The following is a 13,229-nucleotide window of genomic DNA, read 5'->3' on the forward strand; positions in this document are numbered from 1 at the left end:
TGGCAGAAATAAACTAATGGACAAGATTTCGTATTTTTCATATACTTTTCCTGTAACAGAGAAATGTCAACATGAACCAAACACTATTCAACTGACAGTTAATATATTGAACTGAAGAAAAGATCCTTTCACATTAGCAGTTCATAGTTAATGCAATTGATGTATATTTCACAGCTCCTTCCACTGTGCACTGTACTTTTAGCAAATCTGCATTATCTCACGTTCCTGTCCCAAGATGCTCTCAGCTTTTTGGCAGGCTCACTTTTCCCGATAAGCAAGATTGAATGTTCCAGTATCTTTTGTAAATTGTCCCACTCCACCTAAATGAATCAACTTCCTCTAGCAAGTTACTCCTTGTTCCTTAAATCTCCCAAACATGCAGTAATCAAGCTACAATTGGAATGCACTGCACATTACCTTATTTGGATCCCTGGGCAGTTAGCGAGGTAGGGTCAGGTGACAACCCAACCTTTGGTGTATTTTAAACACATGGGACGGGATTCTCCGACCCCCCCACCGGGTCGGAGAATCGCCGGGGGTCGGCATGAATCCTGCTCCTGCCGTCCTCCTAATTCTCCGGCCCCCCCAAAAATCGCCCCGACGTGAATTGCGCCGCCGGCCTCAGAGAATGGCGGGGACCGGCGCGACGCAATGTGCCCCGGGGCCGCCCGAATTCTCCGGGCCATGATGGGCCAAAGTCCCGCCTGTTTAATGAGGGTCCTGCTGGCGTAAATCAAGGTTAGTCCCTACTGGCGGAACCCAGCTCCATGGGGGGCCTGCGGGGTGCCGGGGGGGGGGGGGGGGGGGGATCTGGCCCCGGGAGGTGCCCCCACGGTGGCCTGGCCCGCGATCGGGGCCTACCAATCCGCGGGCGGGACTGTACTGTGGGGGCACTCTATTCCTCCCCATCAGCCTTGTACCGATCCGCGATGGCCAACGCGTAGATGAACCCCCCTGCGCATGCGCGGGGATGACGCCTGCGGACGCTGGCGCTCTCGCGCTTGCGCCAACTCACACTGGCCAGCGGAGGCCCTTCGGCACCGGTTGGCGTGGCACCAAGCCCCTTCCCGCCGGCCGGCGCGACGCAAATCACTCCGGCGCAGTCACAGCCCCCGAATGTGCAGAGGATTCCGCACCTTCGGGGCGGTTCGACGCCGGAGTAGTTCCCGCCAGGGTTTGCGTGTTTTTTGACGCCCCGCCCATTTTATCTGTGCAAAACAGGACAACAGCCAAGGTGCTGAAGGAACAAGAACCCAAGTGGGCTCCTTCTCCTCTCACTCCTCCTCTTTCCACCCAACTTATAAGCTTTTGAACTCTATCTATTGACTGTAACTACTCCAGGTGCCGTAGACAGAGATTTCTGAAATGGGTTCACCTGTCTCCAGAAGAATAACTGAACCATCTGCCTGTATCTTTAAATTGCCTCGACACTAGAGGCATCAAACAGCAGGATACTCAAATTCAGCCTGAAGCCAGCCAAGTCGCCAACCTCCATGAACTGTACACCTCTTTAATTTTACTGTACTCTAACTTGTTTAATCTGTCCTTCCTGACTCTGTAATCTATTTGTGTTTGTGTGAATTTTGACTGTGCATGCGAAAGTCAGAGAATATTTTAGTGTTTTACTTACACCGGGTTAATTACAATAAAAGCTTCTCTCTCTCTTTGTTAAAACTCAAGGAAACCTTGAGCACATACCTTCCTCAAGCCAACTTCCTAAAGGGAGGTAATAGTTTTAAAGTTTTAATCTTTGCTTTACATTATTCTTTACACTTTTCTGCACTTTGATCCATGCTTTAGTTGGGCTTAATGGGCAGCCGGCCATTATTTTCGGGGATTTTTACCATCAGTATTTTTATTTACTTATTTGGGTAATGCTGCTGCCATTTGAATCGTCTTGGACGATGCAGTAAGGAATGGAATTTATTTGGAGTAGACTGAACATGTTTCCTGATTCCAATGAAGAAGACGGGTTCATGGAGGTCACATAATGCAGATCCTCTTAATATTCAGTATTATATCTATGCTGTCTCTACCATGGGACCTAGGTTTACAGGGCCCTCCATGTGAATCCACTCCTAAAGAAACAGTTTTCATTCTTCTAGATCCTTCCAAGCCACCTCAGGGTTACCTGCCAAGGGTGGCATGGTGGCGCAGTGGTTAGTACTGCTGCCTCACGGCACTGAGGACCCGGATTCGATCCCACCCCCGAGTCACTGTCTGTGTGGTGTTTGCACATTCTCCCCGTGTCTGCGTGGACCTTACTCCCACAACCCAAAAGATGTGCAGGTTGGTGGATCGGCCATGCTAAATAAAAATAATCTTTATTGTTACAAGTAGGCTTACATTAACACTGCAATGAAGTTACTGTGAAAAGCCCCTAGTCGCCACACTCCAGTGCCTGTTCGGGTTCACGGAGGGAGAATTCAGAATGTCCAAATTACCTAACAGCACGTCTTTCGGGACTTGTGGGAGGAAACCGGAGCACCCGGAGGAAACCCACGCAGACGCGGGGAGAATCTGGAGACTCCGCACAGACAGTGACCCAAGCCGCGAATCAAACCTGGGACCATGGAGCTGTGAAGCAACAGTGCTAACCACTGTGTTACCGTGTTGCCCCTCTTGCCCCTTAAATGGAATTTATTTTTTTTTTTTAAAAAGGGACACCTGTCACATCATCCACTTCACAATACACACATTTATCGAGTCATTTTTGTTATTAAGTGATATAACACTATAATATTAACCCCAGTAAAACATCAGAACAATTGGATGTCATTTGGTTCCATTATATACATGGGAACAAAACGGATAACATATTTCACATCATGAGTTGTAGTTGTAGATCAATTTTCTTATTAAACCTTTCAAAAAACATCAAAAACTGCCATTAAGTTAAAAAGTACATTGCAAGTAGAAAAATTAGAAAGCGTTAGAGTCATTTTGATCCCTTAGAATGGGTAGGTTGGGCGTGAGTGGGATGTTAAAACATTTACATTTCAAAACAGACCCCAACCTGCAGACTTCTGGTTTTAATTTGAGGTGGGAGCGACCACTCCATTCTCAGAAGGCAACAATCAGGTGACTAAAATATTTTAAGACAGGAAGGTGTCTCCAATGTAAAAGATTTACTACTTGTAGCTAATGCTGCCTTGGTTACCAGGGCTCTGGGGAATTACCCACTCGTTAATTGGAGGGGTGAGAAGCAGCACATCCAGAAGGATTTGCGGGACTGCTTGTGGGCCAGGAGCAGCAGGAGTATTTTCTCCAGGCCTAACAAACAAACAAACTTCTTTACAGACCCTGTGATGGGCCAAGATCCTGGCCTCCACAATTTCCCATCCACACGATCTCCACCCTGACCTGAATCTGAAGAGCCCAACATTGACCTTTCCCTGATTTCCGACCTCAATCCCCATCCACCACAGCCTGTAAACTCCAACCACCCTCTCCAGCTCTAGGAGATGGCCACATCAAAGTGTGGAAATAAGGTTTCACTAGCTTGAACAAAAATGTAATTAGTCTTGTTTGGTTTAAGCTTGTTGCATTTACTGGCACAATGCCTATACAAAGATAGAGCAGAGTAAGTTTGCTCAAGGAATAGATAATCAGTTTATACAAGGAGGTTCTAAATATTATCATTGAAATTCAAATAATTTACATGATGTTCAGCCGGGGGAAGTTATTCTTGCAAGTTGAAATAGTTCCATTACATACTTCAGGATAAAATATGGGAGTTAATGCTTCAGACCGATGTCCTTGCAGCAAAACACTTTTTCAGAGCTATATATTGTTACTCTATGTTCCAAATATGCAAGGATATAAATCTCCTTTGCATAACCAGGCTGTGAGCAAGACCAACATTAAAGAAGCCACATTTCAACTGATGTTTATATTGAGTTGAACTCACTGTATACATCAGCTAAGCATGTACACAGATACAGTTGTGAACAAAATGCTTAAGCTTAAAAAATTTCCTATGACCTGCTACAACCCAACATAGCTGAGAAATAGCAGGGTAAATATTTTAGGAAACTCTTCCAGGGGACTTGATGGTTTGAGCTATAAGGAGAGGCTGGATAGACTGGGACCTTTTTCCCTGGGGCGCCGGAGGCTTAGGGGTAATCTTATAGAGGTCTATGAACTAATGAGGAGCATAGATATGGTAGATAGTCGACATCTTTTCCCAAAGGAAGGGGAGTCTAAATCTAGAGGGCATACGTTTAACATGAGAGGGGAGAGATACAAAAGAGTCCAGAGGATGGTGAGTGTCTGTAACGAGCTACCAGAGGCAGTAGTAGAGGCAGGTACAATTTTGTCTTTTAAAAAGCATTTAGACAGTTCTATGGGAAAGATGGGTGTAGCGGAATATGGGCCAATTGGGACTAGTTTAGTGGTAACAAGTGAGCAGCATGGACAAGTTGGGCTGAAGGGCCTGTTTTCAGGCTGTAAACCTCTATGACTCTTTGGTTCATGGAGCAAGTATAAAGAATACAATCCTATACTTAAACGAAAAATTACTTGAATTTAAAAAGCACCTGACCATATCTCATAACTTCCAATTTGTTCACATCCAATTTTTGAAGAGTAGCTTCCGGTGCTATGTGAAGAGATCTAGCGATCAGTCTGCCTCCCACAAACAGCACATGGGATTAAATAATCTATTTTTGTTTAGGAGAGAACAGGACATCAAACTGCAACAATAGAATTCCTAAGGTGCAGAAAGAGGCCATTTGGCCCATCCTGTCTGCACGAACCCTCTGAAAGAGTACTCCACCTAAGCCCACTCCCCCGCCCTATCCCTATAACCCCACAACCCCAATTAACTCGCACATTTTTGGACACTCAGGCACAATTTAGCATGGCCAATTACCTAACCTGCACATCTTTGGGCTGTGGGAGAAACCTGGAGGAAACCCACACAGACATGGGGAAAAAGTGCAAACTCCACAGTCACCCAAAGCCGGAATTGAACCCAGGTCTCTGGTGCTGTGAGGCAGCAATGCCACTGTGCCGCCCATGTTTCCAATTTAACCGAAAAGGCCTCATATTTAATCCAAAGGCCAATACTTCCAACGTTGGAGGATTCATTTTGTAGTTTTGGGACTACAGAGATTTAAGGATAGCCTAAAAGTCTGTTTGCTCAGATGGTTTCATTTTTAGGCATCACTCGATAGTCCAGCTTGTTTGTTGCCTTAATTCTGAGCAACCCTGAAAGTAGGAGCTGTGGAAACTCTCGTATGTTACGTTTGCAGAGAGAGAGAGAGAGAGAGAGGTTTCCACTGAGGCTGAATAGCTCCTTTTCGAAACATTGGCCAGAATCTTCCCAAACTGTCAAGTGTGTCGGTTTCAGTGAGAGAACTGGTGTGTAGTTCACCAGATTCTCGGACAGTGGGGGGGCGTGGTTTTTGCCATCACTCTGGCAGGCTGTGGCCTGATAGAGCTGGTAAGGCCAACTCCATAGAGATCGGGGTGCCATCATCCTGATCTGCATTAATAATAAACACCCTCCTTGGACACCGAGGAACCCCCCTCCCCCACACACACACGCATGGGCACCGGGGCAACCCATCCCACCACACGTGCATCGTTGCAATCACCCACTCCACCACAGGTATCAGATCACTCCCCTCGCCGCCACAGCCCCCCACCACCCCAAGCATCAGGGCACTCCCCGCAACTCAAATAAGGGAAACGCACCCCAATGGGACACCCCAGGGGGCCTGCCCTGGCACAGACCACTGGCAACCCCACTGCCCAGGAATGTCCCTCTCCCCACAGGGGCTATACCTGTCTTTGCATTTAAAGGAGATTCGTGCGAGAAACAGAGTTAATTATTTGAGTCGTCTGACTTTTCGTCAGAACTGAAGGGAGGGAGAATGTGTTAGAACTGTAGAAACTGCAACAAAAAATAACACCTCAAGAACAAGAGGCCTGGTGTGAGAGGGGTGTTTTGCATTGATGCAATGCGTATATGGAATAAATACTTTTTTTCTAAATGAAAAGGGGCAGTTTAAGATGGAAGAGAAAGTTCAAACTCTAAAAGTTGCCGAACTCAACGTTGATTCCGGAGGGCTACAACGCTCCCCAACCGGAAGATGAGGTGCTGCTCCTCCAGCTTGCGTCGAGCTTCCTTGGAGCATTTCAGCGGGCCAAGGGCGGACACGTGGGAATGAGAACAAGGTGTTAAGTTAAAATGGCATGCAACAGGGAGGATGGGGTCAAGCTTGCAGACTGAGCGAAGGTGTTCTGCAAAGCGGTCACCCAGTCTTACATTTACTGTGAGAAGCACTAATCGTTGTTCGAGCTTGGTGCATTACCCGAGATAGCAAAGGTTTGAGAGAGTAAAGCATCCCTCTTTAAAAATACAGATAGAGAAATTTGCCGACATAGAGTTTATCTTACAGGCAGTAAAACTACAGCAATTTTCAAAACACGGTTACTGGCCTATGCTTGGTTATTTCAAGAATCGGAGAGATAAAGCGATTACTTTAATGCTTGGCACAGTTATTCGTGACAGGTTTTTAAAATTTAGTTATCTAAAAGTGAATTTTCGCAATGCACAGTGTTATGATCCGGCTAGGGAAGAGTAACTTTTTGTTAAGACAGTTCAAAACCCCAGTTACCCACTGGGAGAATAAAGCCACAACATTCCTCAGTTTTAAACAAATAAAATAATCTAATAAACAAGGTCAGGAATGCAAAGCAATTTGCAATATCCAACTTATACTCTTAACATTCAGAATTCACATGCGGTAAATACGAATTAACAAACAAACTGTGGTCGAGCACACACACTACACATTAAAAGTGTTACAATCTCAGCTCGTGCTAATCAGATGAGTCAGTGAAACCGGCTGGATAGATCTTGGGTGGGATGCTCCATTAGCCAACGGCAAAATTGCGGCAGGCGTCGATTTGATGTCAAATTGCAATGCTCCAGCACTTTGCATTCCGGAACACACGTACAGTAAACACCGTTGGCATATCAGCGGGTCCGACCTGGTATTCTCCAGGGCCTCCGCCTCCAATGGGCCAAGTTCCTGACGGCATGGTTCACTTGTGCTTTAAAAAATCGTGAAAATGGGTCATGGCTGCTGAGGCAGAAAGAGGGGATATGGAAAGTGTCCAGCCTCACCGTAGTGTGCTGACAGTTATTCCGCTGGACGGGGAGCTTCTGCCAGGGCTGGGGGTTGTAGCGGGGGTGGCCAGGCACCAAGCATCATTGCCACAGTTGGCAATGCAGCTGCGCACACCGCTAACAGCCCATTTTGGACATAGTGCCATGGGTTGTATAGGTGTCTCCCTTCTCGCCCCAGCCGACCCATCAGTTGTACGGGCACGCTCCAGCGCAACCAGTGCCAGCTTGTTGGCTGGGATGAGTGCGTGTGGGGATTGTAATGTGTAGGTGCGGTTGCAACCATGTCAATCACGGACCTGGCATATCCCACACCATTTTTCATTGGAAGCGATGTGTTCCACGCGGCACCGGTGCTAGCCCCTCAACATAGCGGAATCGGTCCAGGTGCGGCGCCGATTTTTCTGCCGGAAAGGTCCATGGATTCTGCTTTGGCATCAACACTTAGTCTCAGAAACAGAGAATCTTGCCCCATAACTTTATTTTTAGGAGCCGTGGAGGATAGTTACTGAACAAATGCACAGGAGTCTGCTGATGAACTTTTACCACAAGGAATAAAACACTTATTCGGCAAGAAAAATGAACTATATTACACTAAAGAGGTTGGAAAGATCTCAATACCAAAAACAAATCACACTATTCCATAAGCCAGCAATATCTTTACAGACACAGAAATTCATACAAACAACCCACAATATTCAACTTATACTCCAATATTCAGGATAGGGATGAGGTACATGTACAGTAACAGACAAAATGTGGTTAAACACACCACACTCCGAAATAAATGACACATGTGAGTAAAGCAGATTCTATGGATTTCTCAACAACCCACCCAGATGTCTGTCACATTGTGAACCAACTGGTCGAATGGAAACTTTGTCGTTCAGACAAAAGTTTCCAATCTCCACATTTGAAGAACTTACCTTGGAATTCTGATCAAACATCACTCCAACCCAGATGGCTTCAATGAAGACCCACCTCGAAGATTTCAATCTCGCCTTCCGAAATCCCGATCCTCTTCACATTCCAATTTCAGATCCTCGTCTACGCAAAGCAGAATTGCGCTGCTCTAAAAGGCCCAGAGTAAGGAGTCACTAATCTTTGGCTTCTTCCTCAGATCTACAGGGCTTCTCTGGAGTCCATTTTTCTTCAGGTCTGCTCCTCACAGTTCTTTCTTTAACTTGGAGCCTATCTCTCTGCTCCTCTCCTCCAACTTTACTTTTCAGAGGGTGGCACGGTGGTGCAGTGGTTAGCACTGCTGCCTCAGGGCACCGAAGACCCGGATTCGAAACCGGCCCTGGATTATTGTTTGTGTGGACTTTGCACATTCTCCCCATGTCTGCATGGGTCTCACCCCCACACCCCAAATATGTGTGGGGTAAGGGAATCGGCCACGCTAAATTGCCCCTTAATTGGAAAAAAAAGTTTTGGGTACTTTAAATTTTAAAAAACTTTACTTTTCAGGACCTATTTCTGATCCCTGTGGAGACCTCTTTCTGGGACCCATTTCCGATCCTTGTCTTTTTCCTTGCAAACTCGCCCTGTTCTCTTCCGTGTCCTGCTCCCTGGGGCACCTTCCATGGAACGGTGCTCCGGTTCAGGTCACCTGACCTGCAGTCTGATGCCGTTTCACTTATTTGCGTCTATACCCGTGCAGGGCCAGCTCCTGGCCCAAAGATGGTAAAAGACACCAGCTGCACACATACAACCACTTCCCAGACGACGCATGCGCATGAGACCCAAGTTCCCAACTTGCGAGTGCTGGTTTAAAAATAAGTATTTGCATTTTCTAACAAAAGACCGATGTGACTGAGACAGATCATTTGATTTCTTAACTACTTATAAAACCTGGTTAAAATTCTGTCTCTCTCATGAGGAATTTCAACTTCTCACTTTCTAAGATCTGAATTTCCACAAAGGACGTTCTGACTCGGATTGCCTCAATGACTGCTTATCTGCCAATGGTTCAATCGCGTCACTTGAGACTATTCCATTGGATTCACAAAGCTACATTCCTGCCTCTATTTATCAACACGTCCAACTCTTCTGCAGACCGCTAGTTTTACCATGTTGACACTGCCCCCGAGTTTCTCCACATTCCAATCTCTTGGCTACACTGAGCTATAAATGGATCCCAGTGACCTTCTGCCACCTTCTCAGCTCCCCACAACCTCAGAGCCCTAATTGCCTGGAGCTTGCCAGCAGTCCCCAGAGCTTCTCTATGAGCTGCAAACCACACAAGTTCCAAAATGCAACTGAAACCCCACCCCACCTCTCCCCTAACAAACACACAGATAAATTGAAACACGTGAACCTCCTTAAGCTCCTTCATTACGAAATAGGTTTTCAATGTTTACCGAATGCTTTTAAACTAATTTACCTATTAAGAAGGAGGATGTGCTGGAAATGTTAAAAGCATCAGGATAGGTAAGTCCCCTGGGCATGATGGGATATACCCACGGTTACTACGGGAAGCGAGGAAGGAGATTGCTGCGCCGTTAGCGATGATCTTTGCGTCCTCATGTGGTATTGTGCAAAGCAAATAATGGCATGATGGGAAAACTAGTCAAGTTTCTTGGTACGATGAAATTTAAACTGACTTCGCATAACCTAAGGCACAAATACAAGCAGCCAAGGTCAACTTGACCCGAAAACTTGCTGACTCTAAACTCGGATAAAACTCAGTCATCACACCCCAGAGCAGTCTAAATACACAAGGTAAGCTAGAAATAGTTCTTTTCGATACTTAAACAAATCTGCTCCGTTTCTTAAACATGCGACCAAAAGACAAGATAATGATATGAGACCCCGAGTCCTCTAAAGGTCAGCAAGGTAACGCCAGTTTAATGATTATTACTTATGTTTTACTTTTGATCAAATTCCTGACCAAGCTGTATTCACGTTATCTTGATTTTATAATGTATAAATGTCGACCTATTTTTTGTAATACGCAGACTTGGAAGGGAACCAGCAGTTTGTAATTGACTGCCTTCCGACTCCAAGTCTCAGCCATACCGCTAGCAGTTGTAGTTCGTAAATAAAGCTTCGTTTTGCTTACTTAACGAACCTCGTTGAATCTTTCTATCACAGTCCAGAAGCAGGGAAAATATTGATTACGACACTCACTCTCCACTGGAGTAGTACTAGATGATTGGAGGGAGGCGAATGTGTTCCCCTATTCAAGAAAGGGAAATAGGGAAATCGCTGGGAATTACAAACCCATCAGTCTTACGTCTGTGGTGAGCAAAATATCGGAAAGGATTTTGAGAGATAGGATTTGTGATTATTTAGAAAAACATTTAATCTTTGATTAAAGATAGTCAGCATGGCTTTGTGAGGGGCAGGTCATGCCTCACAAGCCTCGTTGAATTCTTTGAGGATGCGATGAGACACATTGATGAAGGTCGGGCAGTAGATGTGGTGTATATGGATTTCAGTAAGGCATTTGAGAAGGTTCCCCATGGTAGGCTCATTCAGAAAGTTAGGGTCCATCTTGGGGTCCATGTACATAGATCCCTCAAAGTTGCCAATCAGGTTGATAGGTTGATAGGGTTGTTAAGAAGGTGTATGGTGTGTTGGCTTTCATTAACAGGGGAATTGAGTTTAAGAACCGCGAGGTTTTGCTGCAGCTTTATAAAACTCTAGTTAGACCACACTTGGAATATTGTGTCCAGTTCTGGTCACCTCATTATAGGAAGGATGTGGATGCTTTGGAGTGGGTACAGAGGAGATTTACCAGGATGCTGCCTGGACTGGAGGGCATGTCTTATGAAGAAAGGTTGAGGGAGCTAGGGCTTTTCTCACTGGAGCAAAGAAGGCAGAGAGGTGACTTGATAGAGGTGTATAAGATGATGAGAGGCATGGAAAGAGTGGATAGTCAGAGACTTTTCCCCAGGGTGGAAATGGCTGTCACGAGGGGACATAATTTTAAGGTGATTGGAGGAAGGTATAGGGGAGACGTCAGAGGTAGGATATTTACACAGAGAGTGGTGGATGTGTGGAATGCACTTGCCAGCAGAGGTGGTGGAGTCAGAGTCATTCGGGACATTTAAGCGACTCTTAGATGTTGAGACCGGAAGGCTGTAGCGTGCCTAACCGGAAGATGAGATGTTTTTCCTCCAGTAAGCGTTGAGCTTCACTGGAACATCGCAGCAGACCAAGGACAGACATGTGGGCTTGGGAGCAGGGTCTTTTGTTAAAACGGCAAGCAACAGGAAGTCAGGATCCTGAATGCGCACAGACCGAAGATGCTGAGCAAAGCGATCACCCAGTCTGCGTTTGGTCTCTCCGATACGGAGGCTGGTGGGATGAAATGTGAGAACGAGGGGGACTCTATCCTTGTGTTGGGTGGGAGTGGAGGGGAGGGGGCGAGGGTAGTGGCGCAGGAGACCACCTTGCCCTGCTGCAATGTTCCAGTGAAGCTCACGCAAACTGAAGGAACAACATCTCATTTTCTGGTTAGCCATGCGACAGCTTTCCAGTCTCAATATCGAATTCAACAACTTCACATGATTAGCTCTACCCCACCTCGACTCATTTGTTTTCGTCCCACTTCATTTTAACTGTCTTTTACCATTTCTTGTCTTTCTTAATATATATTTAAACCCCCCCCCCAATCTTATCCACCTTTCCTTACCCTTTCTCCTCTTTGCTTCCTCCCCCCCCCCAATCTTATCCACCTTTCCTTTCCCTTTTTCCTCTTTGCTTCCTCCTCCTCCCCCCCCCCCCCCCCCATCCATTCACAGTTCACCCTCTGATGTTAGTTTCTCTGCTGTTTGGCCTTTCACATCTTTTGTTCTCTCTGGGGACTGCCATTTACACTCTTTCTCCTTGGTTTCTGTGGCCATTGGCACCTGGTTTCCTGAGCTATGACTCATCTTTCATTCTCGCTCCACAGTATAAATATTTCCCACTTTCTCTGTCTGTTAACTTTGAGAGTCATCGGACTCGAAATATTAGCTCTTTTCTCTCCCTACAGATGCTGCCAGACCTGCTGCGATTTTCCAGCATTTTCTCTTTCGTTTCAGATTCCAACATCTGCAGTAATTTGCTTTTATCCAGTGAAATCATCACAGTATTCTTGATTAATGATTCTATCTGATGATAATCAATAAACCCACTCAAACAAATTCTCATTAACGCTCACGCCTGGAATTTCCACAGAGTTTCTTCCAATTTCCTATCGCAGGTTTGGCAGAATGTTCTCCAGGTTCATCAGCAACTTTCCATCAAAGACACTGAGGAAATGATGGGAACAATGAAAAAATGCTACTCTTCATTGGTAAAATTATGATTGCACAGGACTAGTAAACTGGGAAAATATTAAGAACTCACAGGCTTATATAGGGAAGTGGTTAGGAAGTATATGGAGAGTAGAGGGATAATGGGCTGCTTCTCTTTTTATTCACTCATGGGATATATGGCAGAGCAGGCTTGAGGAGTTGAATGGCATGCCCTTCCACCTATTTCTTATGCACAGATGTTCTCTGTCCTCAGCTGCTGCCTGTTGGTTATAATCACTCAAGGCTGCAGTCAATTCTACCCACACTACTAAATGCCTACAAACCATCTGGGGCCTGGAGATCGGGCATCTCTGGCAGCACATAAATGTAGCCAGCTTGTCTCAGAGAGCTGCAATTTGGTTACAGACAACGGTGGGACTTCACCAATTCCAGAAGGTGACAGCAAGAGTTCCGGAGAACCTAGGTTATCTGATGCCAGTTTGTCTGAGCAGTCATCCTACTTCCCCCACCAGGGTTAGGAAGCCAGGCAACAATCCAATGGCACTGAGAAGTTATCCCAGGGCATGCGAATGTCAGCAGCTTTGCACCAAGGACATGGTGAAAAATCTCAGACTTTGCTTGTGTTGTCAAGGTAAGAACCCCATCCTAGTCTCTGCTCACTTTTTCACTGCCTGCATGACTCTCCTGCCCACCTCAGTCCGCTCTCTGGTGTGGTCTAACCACACTGACACTTCTATCTCCTCACACCTCCACTTTTCCCTTCAGCTCTCATCTGACATTATAAACCATCAATTCCAGCATGATAGGCACTTCCTCAGAAGAAAACCTCAAGATTCTCACAGTGA

The sequence above is a fragment of the Scyliorhinus canicula genome, chromosome 3 (genome assembly GCF_902713615.1).
Source record: "Scyliorhinus canicula chromosome 3, sScyCan1.1, whole genome shotgun sequence".
In the NCBI taxonomy this organism is placed as follows: domain Eukaryota; kingdom Metazoa; phylum Chordata; class Chondrichthyes; order Carcharhiniformes; family Scyliorhinidae; genus Scyliorhinus; species Scyliorhinus canicula.